Genomic DNA, 20,186 nt, shown 5'->3' with positions numbered 1-20,186 from the left:
AAATGTGTCACTATTGCACCGATAGCAATAGTTTGCCGAGCCAATCATGGTTGTTGTTTATTAGTCTTTACAGCTGCATAGGACAACTGATTGTTTTTCTCCCTGGGAGCTTGCATCAGTATCCCCTGATGCTACTAGAGGTAGTCTTCAGGGAGGAGGCTTCCAGGTCAGTTCCAGCTTGCTCCAAGTTCTGTGTCTGAAGTATGACCTGTCTTTAGAAATAAGGTCTTACCTTCAAATTCTAAGAAGTAATTAAAAGCTGTGGTAATGGACTGTGCAATTTTGGGAGTCTCTTGGACTACCTTAACCAATAACTCAAAGGGAGGTTTCTCCTGCTTGGGACCGTGTTTTTTGTTATAAAGCCTCATCCACTGTTGGTGGGGTTGCAAACTGGTAAAACTGTGGAAATCAGTTTGTAGAATTTTAAAAACTAAAAACAGGGATGGAGAGATGGGTTAGTGGTTGAGAGTACTTGCTGTTCTTGCAAAGGACCCAGATTTCGTTCCCAGCATTCACATGGTGGGTAAAAACCATCCATAACTCCAGTTTCAGGGGACTTAATGCCCTCCTCTAACCTCTGCAGGTATAACATGGCATGGGTGCACTTACATTTAAATATTTTTTAAAAAAAACAAAAACCAAATCTGCCATACAATCCAGTTACATTTCTCCTTGGCATATATCCAAAGGACTCATCCTACTACAGAAATACTTTTGCAGTCATGTTTGTTGCTGCTCTTTTCACAATAGCTGAGAAATGGAGACAACCTAAATGTTCCTCAATTGATGACTGGATAATGGAAATGTGGTACATTTACACAATGGATTTCTACTCAGCAGTGAAGAAAAATGAAATCCTGAAAACTTCAGGAAAATGGATGGCAATACAAACTTTTATACTAAGTGAAGTAACACAGACTCAGAAAATTAAAGGATATATGTTATCTCTCATTTGTGAATCTTAGCTTTAAATCCATAGATATGAGTATATATGCTTATGTAACCACAGGAACTATGGAAATGGAAAAGAACCATCAGGGTGAAGGGGAAGGAGGAACTTGAGAGGAGGCTATAGGAGATAGGTGTTATCAAGAGGGAAATAGGGAAAGGGTGGGGTACTTTACCTGGGGAGGGAGCAGGGAGGATTATACAGGGGGGGTGAGAGGTGAGATAGCACTGAGATGGTGTGAAAAACCAGAGGGAACTAGATAGTTCAAAGGTCTTATTGAAAGATGCACATACTATATATAAATATATATATGTTCACAATTAACTCAACTTTTATATGTATATGTGATGCTTATAAAATAGGTTTCTATATGCTTTAAAAAATATCTTTTGCATTAGTTTTCCTTCCCCCACATTTTCCTCTGCCCTACCCTCTCATTTCTCCTCTCATTTAAACCTCCTCCCCATTATTCACATTTTCTCCTTCATATCACGTATGCTTTACTGTCCCCTCCCCCTTCAGATCTTTATTCCCCCTCCTCATCAATGTTCCCTTTCTAGTTTTCTGAATTCTACATGTAGTCTAAGTTAAATTCACAAATCTAAATATTTGACACTAGGATCCACACATGTATGAGAGCATGCAGCATTTGTCTTCTGGGCTTGGGTTATTTCACTCAGTATGTTTTGTAGCCCAATCCATTTACCAGCAGATTTCAGGTTTTTTTTCTTTTTTCTTTTTTTTTTTTTACAGCTGAATAAAATTCCATTGTTTATTTTCTTTTAAAAAATTAATTTATTGAACTTTTATGTATTTCATATATAAAATCAACTTTATACCCACCTCCCCATTCCCCTTTGGTATCCTACCATACCCCCCACACTGCAGTTTATAAATCTATCACTTGGGCCTATTATGTAAAGTTAGTGTCCAGAGACATCCCTCAGTGCAAGTTCATCCACCCATGTTTAGTCAATCCATCTAGAGTCTCTCCCTTCAAGAAGATCAGCTCTTCCTCACCCAGCAGTAATCAGCTGCCAATAATTCTTCGACTAATATTGCTCATTTCCACAGTTCTGTGCCGGGTTTTTGTCTACCTAAGTTTGCATGGGTCTTGTGCATGCTAACACCATTACTGTAGGTTTGTATGAGAAGGGTCCTAGATGCCTGTAGGACTGTTTCTGTATGGTCATGCACCTTCTCCCTGGCTCTTACAATCTTTCTGCTCCCTCTTTTGCATTGGTCCCTGAGCCCTGGGTGTGTGGAATATACAGGAGTCCTGTCCAAGGACCCACACTCTGCTGATTCTTATTCTCTTTTTGGCCATTTGTGGCCGTTTGTGTTCCTGGCCCTCTGCTGCATGAAGAAGCTTCACTGATGAGAACTGAAAGATGCATTAGTGTTCTCTTCATTTCTTGTACTATATTCAGTGAATCTTAGGTATAGAGGTTGCATCCTAGATGTTCCATTTATGCTTCGGCAATTCACAGAGAATCTCTGTGTGTGACCAGTGGTGTAACTCTGTAATTACCTATCTGTTAAAAAAGAAGATACTTTGATGGGTAGTGACTGGGATACTTGTCTGTAAGTTTAAGGATGTTAAATTTTCTATGTTTTGCAAATAGTAAAAAATTACATTTGTTTAGGGACATGGGAGCCTTGGAGTTTTCTCTAAGATCGATGACCTCTCCAGCTATGTGTATTTGGCTAGGCTTACAGTACCAGACATGAGTTTCCTCCCATTTAGTGGTCTTTAAGTCCAATTAGACAGCTGTTGATTACTCCCAAGATAAAGTGCCACTACTACACCAATGTTGTTTGCTGTACTGGTCATTGATGTGGTTTTTAGGCCTTGAAGCCAGGGTTGGGCCGTCAATTGATGTTCTCCCTTATCAGTTTGCATCCTGCTCTCCAAAGCTATGAGAGATAACCTTCAGGGGAAGTGGCTTCCAGGTCAGTTCCAGATCCATTGCTCCAAATCCTGTGTCCAAAGTATGTCCTTACCATGAAGTTCTAGGAGGCAATCAAGGACTGTGGCAATAGCCTGTGTAATTTTGGGAATCTTCTTGTTGTTGCCCTGGCCAACAACTCAAAGGAAGGTTTCTTGTGACTGGTACTGTTTCTTGCTATGTAGCCTCCACTATACTCATGGACTCATGTAGGAATATTGTATGTGTAACTTTTCCGTATGCATTTGGACTAATACAATTCCCTCTAGTTTTTTATACTAGCTAGGCACTATTTATCTCTCCTATTTCCCTTCCTGTCTGATCCTCCCTCCCCACTCTCCCCATTTAAATTGTCCTTATTTTCCCTATCTCTCCTTTGATAATTTCTGTATGCTATGGTCCCACCTCTCTTGAGCTCCTCTTTCCCCTTTATTCCCATAGTTCTTTGCATAGCCCTCCTTCCACCCCTCTACTTTATCCCTTCTTACATATTTCTCCCTTAGTAACACCTGTTTTCTACTATTTTTCTCTTGGGTTCCTTCTTTCTCTTTACCTGGTTCCTTTCCATATTCCTGGTTCCTGAAGTTACAACAGGATATGCACTCACTTTAAGGATTTGGTGCTAGGATCCACAAATGAGGGAGAGCATATGTCTTTTGTATTTCTGAGTCTGTGTTACTTCACTTAGTATAACAGTTTCGAGATCCATCCATTTACCTGCAAATTTCATTACTTCATCTTTCTTTACTGCTGAGTACACCTCCATTGTGTAAATGTACCACATTTTCATTAACCACTTGTCAGTTGAGGGGCCCTTAGGTTGCTTCCATCTCTTACCTATTGTGAAAAGAGCAGCAACAATCATGGTTGTACAAGTATCTCTGCAATAAGATGAGTCCTTCAGGTATATGCTAAGAAGTGGTATAACTGGGTCATGTGGTGGGTTCATTTGTAGTTCCAAATGATACCAAATGCTGGTGAGGATGTGGAGAAAGGGGAATGCTCATTCACTGCTGGTGGGATTGCAAACTTGTGCAGCCTCTATGGAAAACAGTGTGAAGAACTCTTAAGAAACTAAAAATGTACCTACCATATGACCTGGTTATACCACTCCTTGGCATATACCTAAAGGACTCATCCTATTGTAGAGACACTTGTACAACCTTCTCTGGCATAAATCCTACTTGATCATGGTAAATGATTGGTATCATATGTGTCTATATGTGGTTTGTAAGTATTTTGTTGAGAATTTTTGCATCTATGTTCATTAGGGAAATGGGTCTATAGTTTTCTTTTTAGGTTTTGAAATTAGAGTGATGCTGGCTTTATAGAAGAAATTTTGGAGTTCTTCTACTTCTATCTCTTTCAATAATTTAGTACTCCACCTTCGCCTGTGCTGTATTTAGTTGGGAGGTTTTGTATTATGGGTTTCGATTTCCTTGTATGTTATAGGTCTGTTTAATCTGTTGATCTCCTTTTGGTTTAACTTTGGTGTCACTGATGATTTTAGATATCCATCCATTTCTTTTAGATTTTCAAATTTAATAGAGTATAGATTTTTAAAGTTTTCCCTTATAATGTTCTGGATCTTTTGGGTGTCTGTTTTGATGCTTCCCTTTCATCTCTGATTTTGTTGATTTGGATTTGCTCTTTCTTTTGGTTAACTGGGCTAAGTGTCTGTCTATCCTGTTTAGCTTCTTAAAGAACCAGCTCTTAGATTCATTCATTCTTCATATTGTTTTCTTTGTTTCTATTTCATTAATTTCTGCTCTGATTTTTGTCATTTCTTCTTGTCTGCTGGCTTTGGGTTTCATTTGTTCTTGATCTTCCAGAGTCTTTATTTTCAATGTTGAGTCATTTATTTTGCTGTTTCTGATTTTTTAGTATAGGCACTTAGAGGTATAAATTTCCCTTTTAGGACTGCTTTTTAGAGTGTCCCAGAGGTTTTCTTGTGTTGTATTGTCCTTTTTGTTGAATGCCAAGGAATATTTTATTTCTTTCTTAATTTCTCCTTTGACTCATTTATCATTCAGGAGTGTGTTGTTTAATCTCCAAGAGTTCATGTAGTTATTAGTGCTTCTTCTAGTGTTGATTTTGAACTATTGTGGTCTGATAGAATGCATGGAATTATTTCATTTTTTTGTATTTGTTGAGGTTTATTTTGTGCCCCAATATGTGGTCAGTTTTTGAGAAAGTTCCATGGGTGCTTAATAGAAAGTGTATTCTTCTGTACTTGGGTGGAATATTCTGAAGGTGTCTGTTAGGTTCGTTTGCTGTATGGTATCATTTAATTAAGATGTCTCTCCACTTACTCTTTTTCCAGTTGACCTAATGGAGATAGTGGGGTACTGAAGTTCCCTACTACTACTGAGTTGGGGTTAATCTGTGTTTTAAAGTCCTGTAGTATTGGTTTTATCAATTTGGGTGCACCAGAGTTTGGTGCATATATGTTCATGATTGTAAAACCTTTTTGGTCTACTGTTCCTTTGATCAGGATGCAGTGATCCCCTTTTTCTCTTCTGCTTAGTTTTCCTTTGAAGTCTGTTTTGTCAGATACTAGAATTGCAACCCTTGCTTGTTTCTTAGTGCCAATTTCTTTAAATATTCTTTTCCATTCTTTCACCTTAAGGTAGTACCTGTCCTTGTCGGTGAGATGGGTTTCATTCAGACAACAAAAAGATGGATTTTTTTTTCCTAATCCATTCAACTAGCCTGTGTATTTTGACTGTGGAGTTCAGTCCATTGATATTCAGAGTTATTACTGAAAGATATGAATTGGTTTTCATCATTTTGATTACTCTTTGCATTATTTGTCTAATTTTGTGTTTCCATAATTATACCTTCATTTAGTTTCTTTCTGTTGCCCCTGGGGTATAACTGTTCCTTTCCCTGTTCTTTGTATTGTTTCAAGTATTCTTTTAAGGGCTGATTTTGTGGCCATGTATTCTTTCAGCCTGTTCATGTCATGGAAGATTTTTCTTTCCCCTTCAATTGTAATAGACATTTTTGCTGGGTAAAGTATTCTGGGTTGGCATCTATGGTCATTTAGAACTGGAAATACCTTGATCCAGGCTCTTCTGGCTTTCATAGTTTGCATTAATAAGTCAGCTGTAATTCTGATGGGTTTTCCTTCATATGTGAGTTGTTTTTCTTTTGCAACATTCAGTATTCTCTCTTTGTTCTGTACATTATGAGTTTCTTTTCTGGTACTGTCTATTTGGTGGTGTATGTGCTTTCTGTATTTGTATGGGGATGTCTTTCCTTAATTTTAGGAAATTCTTTTCTACATTCCTGTTTAAGATCTGGTCAATACCATTAACTTGAAGTTCTTCTCCTTCTTCCATGCCTATCATATGTAGATTTGGTCTTTTCATGGTGTCCAACAACTCCTGCATATTCCATTACTGTATTTTAAAAAATTCATAATCTTTGCTAGAGTGGTCCAATTCTTCAATTTTATCCTCCAGTGTTGACATTTGGTTTTCAATTTCATTCATTCTATTGTTAAGTCTTTCTCCTACTGTTTCAAATTGGCTTACTGAATTTTTCATGTCCTTCTTCATTACAGTCTGAGTTTTCTTCAAGGTTTCTATCTCTTTTGTGAATTCAGTCAGAAGTTTCTCTCTATTCTCTTTTAGTTCTTTGGTTTGTTTGTGTGTTCTTTAAATTGGTTGAATTCCTTGAGCATGTTTGGAGAGATGGCTCAGTGGTTAAGAGCACTGGCTGCTCTTGCAGGGGACCATGGTTTGAGTTCCAGTACCTACATAGCTAACAACTGTCCATAATTCCAGTTCCATGGGGAATCTGACACCCTTTTCTGACCTCTGCAGGCATTGTATGACATGGATGAACTTACATACATGTAGGCACAACACTCATACACACAAAATAAAAACATTTTTTTTAAAAGAAAAAAAAGATTGTTCTTTTAAATTCTGTCTTGGGTTATCTCTAGGGGGTTCTCCTTGTGGAACTCTTCTATAGGACTGGTGGGGTTTGGTGAGACTATGGTGTTTTGGTTTTCCATACTATTATTTTGTTGGATTTTGGCATGTGGATTTCTTTCACTTTTCCTGATTCTGGTATGAAACTCAAGCTTTCTTTTGTTGTGTTGAAGTTTGCTTCTGTTTGTATTATTGGTGTGCCTTGGTTGTTTTCTTACTGTGTATGTAAAGCTGGCTGGTATAAATTTCAAGTTCTCTCAGAATTTATTTTGGAGGCAACTGATGGCTTCAGATCAGGTACTCAGGAGTTCCCACAGAGGCCCAAGTCGGGCTCCAGTCAGGTACACTTAGGTTTCCTTCTAACTTTTGGACTCCTACCAGTGAGTAGTCACAGCACAATTTGGGAAGTTCACTAAGGGGAGGCTGGATTTTGGCACTCTCAGGCAGTCTTCTAAGGTCTCAGCCCCTACCCTATTGCAGGGCAGAAAGGTCTACCCCAGGGGACATGGGAGGGGCCTCATGCAATCCCAGTTAGGAAGTTGGGTACAACATGATTTGGGGAAGCTCACCACCATGTGGAGGCTGGATCCAGGCACTCTCAGGCAGTCTGCTTGGGTCTCAGCACCATTATATATTTTCAATGTACTATACATTTTCATTATGCAGTCTATTCATCAATTGATGGGCATTTGGTTGTTCTCAGTCCTACCTGTTATGAATAGAGCAACTATGAACATGAAGAGCACGTGTTTCTGTAGATTATAGGAGCCTTTGCATATATACCCAGGTGTAATATAGCTGGGTTGTTATGGTAGATCTATTTCTTTTCTTTTTTGAGGAACTGTCACATTAATTTCCACAGAGAGGCTACACCATTTTGCACTTCCACCAACATTGCATGAAGGTTTGTAAGAACTCTTTTACAGTGCAATCAGAGTGGAAAGTTATATGTCTACTTTGGAAACAGTTTGACTTCATTAACTGTAGTCCAAAATGAACTCATCTTATGATATAGTCATCCTGTTGGTAGGGCTAGATGCTAGGGGATCTTTTCAAAGTTGGCTGCAGGATGTGATAAGCATGTTCACAGCAGCATTCCTTATATTTGTTATTAGTCACAAATCATATCGCAAATGTGTTTTTTTATTAATTGAAAGAATAAATTAGTAATTTTTTTCTATTAACACAAAGAATACAGTGGAACATGAAGACAAATGATTTTACCAATGCGCAAAAATATGGATAAGGTTTTCAAACATAGCAGTAAACACAAAAGAAGCAAATCACAAGAAATAGAGAAGTCAGAATAATAAAACCTGCATTATTTTTAAAGAAAAGTTTGACACAAGAAGAGAAAGTCTATAGAATGGAAAAAATCTTTGTCAGCTATATATATAACAGGGAATTAGTTTTTCGAATCTATAAAGAATTAAAAACTTAAGCAAAAAGCCATAACATTATCTAATCAATAAATAAGCAAGTTAATTTTATAGACAGTTCTCTAAAGAATTACAAATAGCCAATAAATTGATGGAAAAACTTTTCACCATCTTTAGCCATCAAGAAATACAATTAAAGCTACACCGAGATTCCATGTCACCTCAGTTAGAGTGGCTATCATTAAGAAAACAATGACAATAAGTATTGGTAAAGATGTAGGAAACAAAGAAGCAACTATACACTGTAAACTGGCAGTCACCATGCAAACCAGTATAGAAATCCCTCTCAAAAAGCAAAAGTTAGAACAACCATAGATCCATGTGTATGAGTCCTGAGAATATACTCAAAAGAATCTAAGTCTGCATTCAGCAGAGATACTTGTGCATATGTTTGATACTGCACTATTGATAATAGCCAAGCTATTGGACCAACACTGATGACCCTCAATGAATGAATGGATAAAGAAAATGTGGTATCTGTACACAAAGGACTTTGATTTATCTGTAAAGAATAGAATTATTTCATTTGCAAGAAAATGAATGTAACGGAAGATCATCATGTTAAGTGAAATAAACCATACTCAAAGTCAAAAATGACATATTTTCTCTCATATGCGAAATCTAGATTTAAATATATGTAACAAAAATAGAAGGGAGGGCTATGAGGGAGAAGGATGGGTTTAGAAGGGGAGCAAGAGAAGATGATGGCGGAAAAGCACAAAGTAGCTCAGGTTTTCTCTTATATGTGGAAGGTGAAGGGTATTGGGAGGCTATGAATCTGAGCGTAGTACACGATGCAAACTTTTATGTTTTATGACAAATAAAATAATTGATAAAATGATTACGAAAGATTTGACTCAAGAATTTCATATTCACTTATATCCATTTTGAATATAAAAAGTAGAAAATAGTTTCAAACAGGAAAAGAAAATTCCCTTTACTGCACTAAAGAGTCCTAGGCACTGGAAATATTGGACTGTTCTGTATCCTGGGGATACAATCAGATGGTACACCCTGCCTTAACGATGTGACTCTCCCTTCCTTAATGATGTGGGTCTCCATTTTGAGTTACCAGTATGCAGAAATCAACAAGTAGAAATGTGTACACTATTTCTAGTTCATAGAATATAGCATCTCATCTAAAGGAGTGAGTTGCTTCCAACTGAGATGGAAACAAAATTGTAATGATGCATCTTTCAAATCATTAATAGGACTTAGATGACCAAAGATTTTCTGTTTCTTGGTGTTCAACTTCTCAGTTTTGGTAGCAACACCTGTTTGTTACAGACTTTAACACAATTCTTGGTGGTTAGAGGTTTTTTAGGAATTAAATGCCCAAACATTTAGTTACTGACTATATTATTTCCTTGTTATAATAAAATGCTTATAAACTTAACAGTTTATTTTAAATCATAGTTTGAGGGGTGTAGTCCATAAAGGTAGGGAAAATGTAGTGGCAGAAGCATGAGGTGGCTGGTCACATTGCATTCCCAGTCAGGAAATGAGTTCCAGGGAGGCCCAGAGAGAGAGAGAGAGAGAGAGAGAGAGAGAGAGAGAGAGAGGGAATGAATCATGTTCATATGACTTTCTCCATTTTTCCATTGTATTCAGTCCTGGATACCAGCCATATGATTCATGAATGGACCTTCCCTCTCAATTAAATCACTCAGGAAATACTCTCATAGGTACCCCCAAAGTGAGCCTCATTAATAACTTAAGTGTTTTTTGCATGTCTGCAACAAGCAGTATGTGGATGATACCAAGTTACACCCACTGGAGATGTAGACTGGCCTCTTTCTATCACAGATGTGGTAACCTCTGTATGCCTTGGTGACTGAACCTGGGAAAACACTTCCCTAGGTAGTTGTTTTCAAGTAGAGAACTTCAACTGACTTTCTCAGTTTAGTCTCTCTCCTTTCAAACGAATTTGCATTTTTGTAAATTGAGACCTCTGCCCACAGGGCAATGCCCTCCAAGTACTTATCCTATTGTCCCGGTGCAAAATTGGAGGTTTCTACCTAATTGTGTTAATGACACACCAGAATTACCATTTTAAACTCAAGAAGGGCATAGCCAAGCCTCTTTTATCTCAAGAAAACACTTTACCTGCTCCTGACACCTGTGCATATGCTTTTTACCCTAGGAACTTATTTTATGTTTGGATGTTTGTTACTGTGGGAAGACTATGACTTGCATACAGATAACAGGAGCAAAGACACAATGTCCTACCCCACAGACTTGATGAATGGCCCTGTAAGATCAGTATTGCAAAATGATAAGATTTACCAAGGTAAACTGGGTTTATTCAACAGATCCTAGAAGCGTGAGTCAATCTGGAATTAGGAGATGAAACAGAGAGCTGAATGGAAGCCAGTCAGGAACAAATCTGAGAATATTGTAGAGATGGGTCTCCAATGATGCTATTGTATCTTTATGAAAAACAACTACATAGAGTCATGACCTTTGCTGTTATTCTAAAGATAAAGGTCAGAGAAAACATTCAGGAAAAGTTTCAGCAGAAAGCCACTGTAAAAATCTAGGATACTGTTGATGCCACCTTGGAATGGAGAGTTGAAGGCTTTGGGGAAGGTGTAGATGCCTTAAAAGCTATAGGTTGAAGGAAGAGATGATAAAATTTACTAATGGGAGAGGAAAAAGTTCCTTTGGTGGTGAAGGGAAAGACTGATGGAAGATTACTTAGTGTGTTATGGAAATTAGGGGTTTGGTTTTTACTGTGTTAAATTTCAGATATCTGAACATCATCCAAGTGGAGGTGGCTCTTTCAACAAGAGGATCAACAAACAGCAGCTGTGGGACTGTTACTCTTCATCTTCTTGACATAAGTCACTGGAAATTGAAACCAGATGTCTCACTCAAATCCACTTGCATTTAGGTTTTCCTTCTGAAATAGATTTTTTTTTCATTCCTTTGGCCCTACTTTTCTGCTTGTCATCTTGTGGCATCTGAACCCAAATGATACGATTATGAATCTCAAAGACCTCGCCTATATGCATTGAAGAAAGATGGGAGATGTCTTTGAGATTTGTTTACTATTTATTCTGTCAAAATCAAGACTCTATTGTCCTTAGTGGTGACTTTACTAATGCAGTATTATTTTGGCATGTTCTCTGTCTCTCCAAATTCCTTTCTCTTGTTTCAGGGAATCTTGATCACAGGCTCTAATTTTGGATGAACATACTTGTTCCATTCAAGCAACAGTCAACAATGAACAGTTGAAGTCACGATGGACAGTCTGCCTCATCAGATCATGTAAGACTGTAGCCATCATGGCAAGAATGAAGGCATTCTAAATGGACACTGATTGAGGCATGGCTTGTGGGGTTTCAAAAGGAAGCAAAGACCCTCATCAGGGTGGTTTGTGTCATTTGTTTTGGGTTAAGAATTTGTGGAAGTGAAACCTTTTGTGCTTTACTGGAACAATTGATGCTGGTTAGCAGGGACCAAAAAGTCAGCTATGATTAATGACAAGCATCATTGAGGTGTAATGTTCTGGGGAGTATTTCCTTAGGTTCAACATACAGAAACTGTAGTCCAGAGAGGCTGCATCTCAAACTGAATTTGGTAATGTGTAAGAATCTCCTGTATTGTACTGGTTTAGGTGGCAAGAAAGCTGCACAACTAAAGGGGTTACGGAGAGACTTTTAAGACTGGGAACCATGAGGCCAGAAGAAGCCATTGTGAAAGCACAGCCTCAGGTTTAGTAGAGACCCCAGGATTGAAGTGGTCATGGTGAGACTCTGAAGCTTGGCACCATGAGAGGCCAGGAAAGGCCCTTGGTGAATGTGCAGTCTCAGTTGCAATGGAGACTTAGAGATGCTAGGACTGTGGGATGATCACCAAGGACAGCAGCAGGTGTGAAGTGGGGCTGGTCAAAGCCTGTAAGATAAACTGTGCGTGTTGTGGACGGCAGAGCCAAAGAAGTGGAGCTGCCCAAACTCTTGAGAGCCCAGAAGATTATGTGTCCCAGATGTCCAACATTTAGCTACATTGCTGGACTTTTGTTTTACTTAAGCCTGTGTTCATTTCTTCCCTTTTGAAATAAGAAAATAGTGGCTTATTATTATTATTTATTATTATTATTATTATTATTATTTTATGGAAGCCTACATTTGAGAAACTTTGGATTATTTTAAAGAGACACTGAACCTTTAACAGTTTGGAATTATTAAGAACTGTGTGACTTTTAAAGTTATGCAATATTTTGTACTGTAATATTAACATGATAAAAGGGAGAAAATGAAAAGGGTAGGTGTAACAGTGCTGTCATTGTGTGTCAAGTTGACAAGGTGTCAATTGTCCTCTGTTAAGCACCAGCTGTCAGCTTGACACATCTGGGAAGAGGGAACCTCAATTAAGGAATTTCTTCTATTGAATTAGCCTGTGGTCATGTCTGTGAGGCATTTTTTTTTTATTGTTGAGTGATGTGAGAGGGCACAGCCTACTTTGGGTGGTACCACCCCTGGGCAGATGTGTAAGAAAGCAGGCTGAGCACAGGCAAGGGGAGCAAGCCCTTCCATGATTTCTGCTTCAATTTCTGCAACCAGTTCCTGCTTGAGCCTCTGCCCTGGCTTCCCTGATGAAGGACTTCATTGTAAGCTGAAATAAACTCTTTCCTTTCCAAGTTGGTTTTCATCACAGTGTTTATCACATCAATAGAAAGCAAACTAAGATAGACAGTTGTGTCCCTCCCTTTGTCTATTATTTGGAGGAGGAAAAGAATGGGACCCTGGAATCAGTCAGAAGAGAAACTTGTCTCTGGGAAAGAGATTTACAACTTTTTTTGGTAATTTTGAAAATTGAATTTTTTTGTATTTCATATACATCTTTTTAAATTTTTTATTTAATAACCACATGATTAGAATAAGCATTTCATTATAGCTTTAACATATTCAATAACAATTTCCAGAGCAAGCATATATATCTTTCCCAAGTGACTGTAAATTTTTAGGTTCACAGTTGAATTAATACAGTTTTACAATATTGAACTCGGTATAAACCCTATAAGACATAAAAGTGAATGAGGTTTTAGCCTTTAGAAAAGATCTCTATTTTATTTTAAAATATACTCTTTCCTATAGAAAAACTCATTTTTAATGCTACTAACACTTAGATGCTTGCACATGCATCTCTAATCTCTATGTATCTGCATATTACTAATCACAGTCAGCTACACTCAGATCCTTGGCACTTGAGTATGGATATAAAGTCATCAGGTAGATTTCAATGCATACACAACATCTTAATCATCTTTATACTCCCTTTCCTATTGACACCTTCTCATAGTCCCCCCACTTAATTTCATGCATTCTGTCACTTATATATAGGTCTATCGAGTCAAATCAGTGTCCCCAAATGTCCCTCAGTGCATGTTCATTTACTGGGGTCTAGTCACCCTATCTGTAGTCAGTCCCTTAAAGAAGATCAACTCTTCCTCATCCAGCAGTAATTAGCTGCCCAATAGTTCCTTGGGTAAGATTGGGATCTGCTGCCCATTTCTACATTTACACACTGGATTTTTGTCTGCTTGAGCTTGCGTGAGTCTTGCTCATGCTGTCACCACTGCTGTTAAGTTCATATAAGCAAGGTCCCAGGCTTATGAGTCTATATTCATATGGTCATGCACCTCTTTCTCCTGGCTCTTACAGTCCTCTTCCCTAATGGTCCCTGAGCCTCCAGTGGATGAAGTTTAATATAGGAGTCCTGTCCAAGAGCCCACACTCTGCAAATTCTATTTGCACTCATGTCCTCTGTTGCATGAAGGATCTTCACTGATGAGAGTTAAGAGATGTATTATTATTCTTTCTACCCTTTGTTCCACCATGTTCCCGAGTCTTAGGAGTAGAGATTCCGTTGTAGATATGTCACTTAGGGTTGGGCATTTCACAGACACCTAGTCTCTGTGTGTGACCAGTTATGGAATTCTGTAATAGTCTCCATTTTAAAATAAGCTTCTTTGATGAGTGGTGACTGGCATACTTGCCTGTAAATGTAAGGATCCATACTTAGCACATAATAATTAAAATTTTCTAAGGATATGACAGCTTTATGGTTTTCTCTAATATATATGACCTCTGAAGCCACACACACACACACACACACACACACACACATATATATAAACTTTTACAAAACCTTTATTAAGAATTTCATACATGCATATAAGGTGTTTTGATCAAATCCATGCCCACTCCCTCTCCTCCAACATTCTCCCCTCTGAAGAGGTAACTCTAAAATCTTTTAAGGATTAGATACAAAGTCCCAAATACTTTTGACATTTTTGGCCTTTGGAAAAGAGTATGTTGCTAACAGGTCCAAGGACATTTTGACTTTTAGCTCAGAAACTGGCTACATTTCTTTGGGATCTTTTTACCCTAACTGCCAATTCCTACCTCCTATTCTTATCACACCATCCTCTGAAGGGGGTTGCCCAAATTGCCAATAGGAAATAGGGACACAGACTGCTCTGAATCCATGAGTTCCCCCCCCCGCACTGAATGGGCTTCAAGTCCAATAAGGTAGTTGTGATTACCCCCAATATAAAAGGGCCATTGTGGCTCCAATATAGTTTGCTGTGTTGTCTTTGTTGTGGTTATTAGGCCTTAAAGGTGGGGCTGGACCATTGATTGATCCAATGATCTCCCTTAGCAGTTTGTTCTCCAAAGCTATGGGAACTACTTTTTAGGGAGGTAGCTAGGTCAGTTCCAGCTCCACTGCTCCAAGTGAAGTGTCCCAAAGTATGCTCTGTGTTCAGAAATAGCATCTTATCTTCAAGTTCTGGGAGGCAATCAAGGGCTATGGCAATAGCCTGTGTAATTTTTCTAGTCTCTTGAACTCCCTAGCCAACAACTCAAAGGGAGGTTTCTCCTGTCTGGCACCGTTTCTTGTTATATAGCCTTTAGCTATACACAGGGACTCATGTAGAGATATTATATGTGTAATTTTTTTCAGTGGAGTTTGAACTACTGCATTTCCCTCTTTTTTTTTTTTTTTCACAACAGCTAGGCATTATCTATCTATCCTCTCTGTCTCCCTGTCTACTCCTCCCTTGTTCCTCCCCAATTAAAGTACCCCCATTTTCCCCATTTCATTCTTGACTATACCTCTCTCCTATGGTCCCCCCTTTCTTGAGCTCCTTCCTTCTCCTTAAGGAAATTCTCCATAGTTCCTTATATAACCCTCTCTCCCCCTATTTAAATACCTCTATTTTACCCATTTCCCCTTGGTAATACCTGTCTCCCACTGTTCTTCTCTCTCAGGCACATTCTTTGTTTTTATCTCCCTGGTTCCTTTCCATTTTCCTGGCTCCTGCAGTTGCAGCAGGATATGTACTCACGTATAAGGATTTGGCGATAGGACTCACAAATGAGGGAGAACATGCGTCATTTGTTTTTCTGAGTCCATGTTACCTCACTTAGTATAAACAGTTTCTAGTTTCATCCATTAGCGACAAATTTCATCTTTATTTACCACTGAGCAGAACTCCATTGTGTAAATACATCACATTTTCATTATCTAATCAGCAGTTGAGGAACACTTAGGTTGCTTCTCTTTTGGGTCATTTGTTTTCTTGATTCTTCGAGTTCTTTATATAATTTGGATGTTAAACCTCTGTCAGATGTGTCACTGGTGAAGATTTTTCTCCCACTCTGTGAGTTTTCTCTTTACTTCCTTGGTTGTTTCTTTTGTTGTACAGAAACATTTTTAGTTTAATGATGTGCCACTTGTTGATTGTTGACCTTAATTCCTGAGCATCTGATGTCTGATGTAGAAAGTCCTTTCCTATACTTATGGGTCCTGCCTATGTTTTCTTCTAACAGTTTTAGTTTCAGGTTTCACATTGTGTTCTTTGATTCATTTTGAGATTGGCTTCTGTGCAAGGTGAAAGATAAGGGTCTAGTTTCATAGTTCTATAGGTAGATATCCCATTTTGCCAGCACCATTTGTTGAAGATGCAGTTTTTCCTCCTGTGTTATTGGTACCTTTGTCAAGTATCTGGTGGCTGAAATTGCATATACTCATGTTTGGGTCTTCAATTATGTTCCATTGATTTGTGTCTGCTTTTATGCCAGTACCATGCTGTTTTTATGACTATAGTTTTGTAATATAGTTTCAGATCTGGTATGGTATTCCCTCTAGCTTTGCTATTTGTGCTCAGAAATGCTTTGGCTATCAGGCCTTTTATGATTCTATATCAATTTTAGGATTTTTCTCTAATTCTATGAATGTCATGGGGATTTTGATTGCATTGAATCTATATATTGCTTTTAGTAGGATGGCCATTTTTCACAATATTAAATTCTTCCAGTCCATGAGCATGGGAAATCCTTCTGTCTTCTGGTATTTTCAATTTCTTTCTTCAAAAATTTAGCATTTTCATTGTAGAGATTTTTAATGCCTTTGGTCAAGTTTATTCCTACATATTTTTTGAGGTTATTGTCAGGGTTTCCATGTACTGTTTCTGCAATTGCTTATTACTGGTATACAGAAATACTGTTTCTTTTTTGTAGATTGATACTGTAACCTGCCACTTTACTGAAAGTGTGATTCAGTTCTAGGTGTTTTCTGGTGGCATTTTAGAATCTCTTAGGTATATCCTCTGCAAATAGGGATAATTTGAACTTTTTTTTCTCCAATTAGTACTCCTTTTATTTCCTTCTCTTGTCTTGCTTTAGCAAGAGTTTCAAGTAGTATATTACAATAAGAGATAGTGGACAGCCTTTTTTGGTTCCTGATTTTTATTTTTTGGTCTTGTTTTGAGACAGTGTCTCTCTGTAGCCCTAGCTTGCCTGGAACTCACCATGTAGACTATCGGCCTTCAACTCACAGACATCCACCTGCCTCTGCCTCGTGAGTGCTGGGATTAAAGGCAAGTGCCGCCATCATGTCCAGCTGTGGTTCCTGATTTTAATGGGAATACTTCCAGTATTTTTTTTCCATTTAGAATAATGTTGGACATGGCCATGGATTTGTTGTATATAGCTTTAATTATGTTGAGGTATGTTCCTTCCAGCCCAATTCCCTCTAGGACTTTTAGCATTAATACGTGCTGGATTTTATCAAAGGTCTTTTCTGTATCTATTGAGATAACCATGTGATTTTTGTCTTTGAGTCAATTTATATGATTTATAACATTTATTGGTTTACAAATATTGAACCATCCCTTCATCTCTAAAATAAAGCTGACTTGATAATTGTTGGTGATCTTTGATGTGTGTCTGTATGTGGCTTTCAAGTATTTTGTTGAGAATTTTTGCATCTATGTTCTAAGGATATTGGCCTATAGGTATGTGTGTGTGTGATGTGTGTGTGTGTGTATGTGTGGTGTGTGTGTGTGATGTGTGTGTGTATGTGTGTGATGTGTGTGTACTTAGTTGCAGTATTAGTGTGATGCTGGCTTCATAGAAGGAATTTGGGAATTCTCCCTCTGCTCCTATTTTTTTTTTTCAAATTAAGTAGTAGTGGTTGTAGATATTTTTTAATGTTTGGCAGAATTTTGCTGTGAAATCATCTAGGCTTTTTCTAGTAGGGAGGTTTTGTATTAATGCTTCATTTTCCTTACTTTTTATGGGTGCATTTAAGCTGTTAATCTCTTCTCGGTTTAACTTTGGTGGTTCCAATGACTTTAGGTATTCAGAGCATATCTTAGAGGTTTCCAGATTTAATAGAGTGTAGATTTTGGAAGTATTCCTTTATAATGTTCTGGATCTTTTTGGTGTCTGTTGTGATGTTTCCCCTTTCATTTCTTGTTTGTTGATTTGTATTTGCTTTCTTTCATTTTGTTAAATGGGCTTCTATCTTGTTTATCTTTTCAAAGAACCAGTTCTTAGATTCATTGATTCTTTTCATTGTTTTCTTTATTTCTATTTCATTAATTTCTGCTGGTATTTGTAATTTCTTCATGCATGCTGGATTTGTTTTGTTTGTTTGTTTTGTTTTTTGTTCTTGCCTTTCCAGGGTCTTGAGTTGCAATATTGTCATTTATTACTTGAGCTCTGATTTTTTTTGGTCTTTTTGATACAGGGTCTCCCTGTAGCCCCTGCTGTCCTGGAACTATGTAGACCTGGCTGGTCTTGAACTCACAGAGATCCTCCTGCCTCTGCCTCCCGAATGCTGGGATTAAAGGCGTGCGCCACCATGCCCGGCTCTTTCTGATATTTTAATGGAGGCACTTGGAGCTATAAACTTCCTTACGACTGCTTTCAGAGTGTCCCAGAGGTTTTGCTGTGTTGTATTATCCTTTCATTTAATTCTAGTAATACTTTTATTTCTTCATTTCTTCTTTGACCCATTCATTATTCAGGAGTGTGTTGTTTAATCTCCATAAGTTCTTGTAGTTATCAGAGAAACTTCTTTTTATGTTGATTTTAAATTTTATCTTCTTGTGGCCTGATAGAATGCATGGCATTATTTCAAATTTTAAATATTTGTTGAGGTTTGTTTTGTGTCCCAGTATATGGTCAGTTTTAGAGAAACTTCCATGGACTGCTGAATAAAAGTGTATTCTTTGGTACTTGGGTGGAATATTTGGTATATGTTAAGTCCATTTGATGCATGGTATCATTTAATTTAGATATTTACTCTTTGTCCCTTTGACCACTATTGGAGCTAGTGGAGGTACTAAAGTCTTCTACTATTACTCGGAGTTAATCTGTGTCTTAAGGTCCTGTAGTACTGTTTTTGTAAAATTGAGTGCACCTGACTTTGGTACATGTGTGCTCATGATTGTAATATATTCTTGGTCAACTGTTCCTTTGATCAGAATGAAGTGACCCTCTTTATCTGTTCTGATTAATTTTAAAGTCTATTTTTTCCCATATTAGAATTGCAAACTCTCGTTTCTTAGTGGCATATGCTTGGAATATTTTTTCCATCCTTTCACCTATCCTTGAAGGTAAGAGTAATTTCTTGCAGAAAACAAAAAGAAGAGTTTTGTTTCTTAATCCATTCAACTAATTCGTGTCTTCCGACTTGTGAGTTCAGGCCATTGATATTTAAAGTTATTATTGAAAGATGTGTATTTCAATTTCTATTTGCATTCTTGGTCTAAATTGTGTTTCCACAATAATACCTTCATTTAGTTTCTTTCTGTTGCATCTTGGCTATAGTTGCTCCTTTCTTCAATCCTTTGTATTGCTTTGATTATTCTCTGAAGTGCTAGTTTGGCGGGCATGAATTGTTTCAGCCTTTTCATGCAATCAAAGATTTTTCTTTCCCCTTAAACTATAATAGACAGTTTTGCTGGGTAAATTATTCTGGGATGGCATCTGTGGTCATTTAGAACTGGGAGTACTTTGGTCCAGGGTCTTCTGGCTTTCATAGTTTGCACTGAAACGTCAGCTGTAATTGTGATGAGCTTTCCTTCATATGTGACTTGTTTTTCTCTTGTTTTCAGTATTCTTTGTTCTGTATATTTAGTGCTTTTACTGTGATATGCTGTGGGGAGTTTTCTTTCTGGTCCTGTCTTTTTGGTGTTCTATGTGCTTCTTGTATGTGTATGACATGTCTTTCCTTAATTTGGGGAAATTTTCTTCTACAATCCTTTTGAAGGTTTGGTCAATACCATTTACCTGAGATTCTTTTCCTTCCTTCCTCTGTGCCTATGATGTGTACCTTTGGTCTTTTCGTGATGTCACATTTCTTGTATACTCCATTCCTGTTTTAAAATTTTTTCATATTCTTTTCTTGAGTGGTCCAATTCTTCAACTTTATCATCCAATTTTGATATTCTGATTTCCATTTTAATCATTCTTGATGAGGCTTTCTCCTGTCATTTCAAATTGGCTTGTTGAGATTTTTCACTTCCTTTTTCATTTCAGCCTGAGTGTTCTTCAATATTATTTCTCTTTTGTGAATTCAGTTATAAGTTTATCCCTATCTTCTTCAG

This window comes from Nannospalax galili, unplaced genomic scaffold (genome assembly GCF_000622305.1).
Source record: "Nannospalax galili isolate Female #2095 unplaced genomic scaffold, S.galili_v1.0 scaffold1029, whole genome shotgun sequence".
Lineage (NCBI taxonomy): Eukaryota > Metazoa > Chordata > Mammalia > Rodentia > Spalacidae > Nannospalax > Nannospalax galili.
This window is presented reverse-complemented; position numbering follows the sequence as displayed.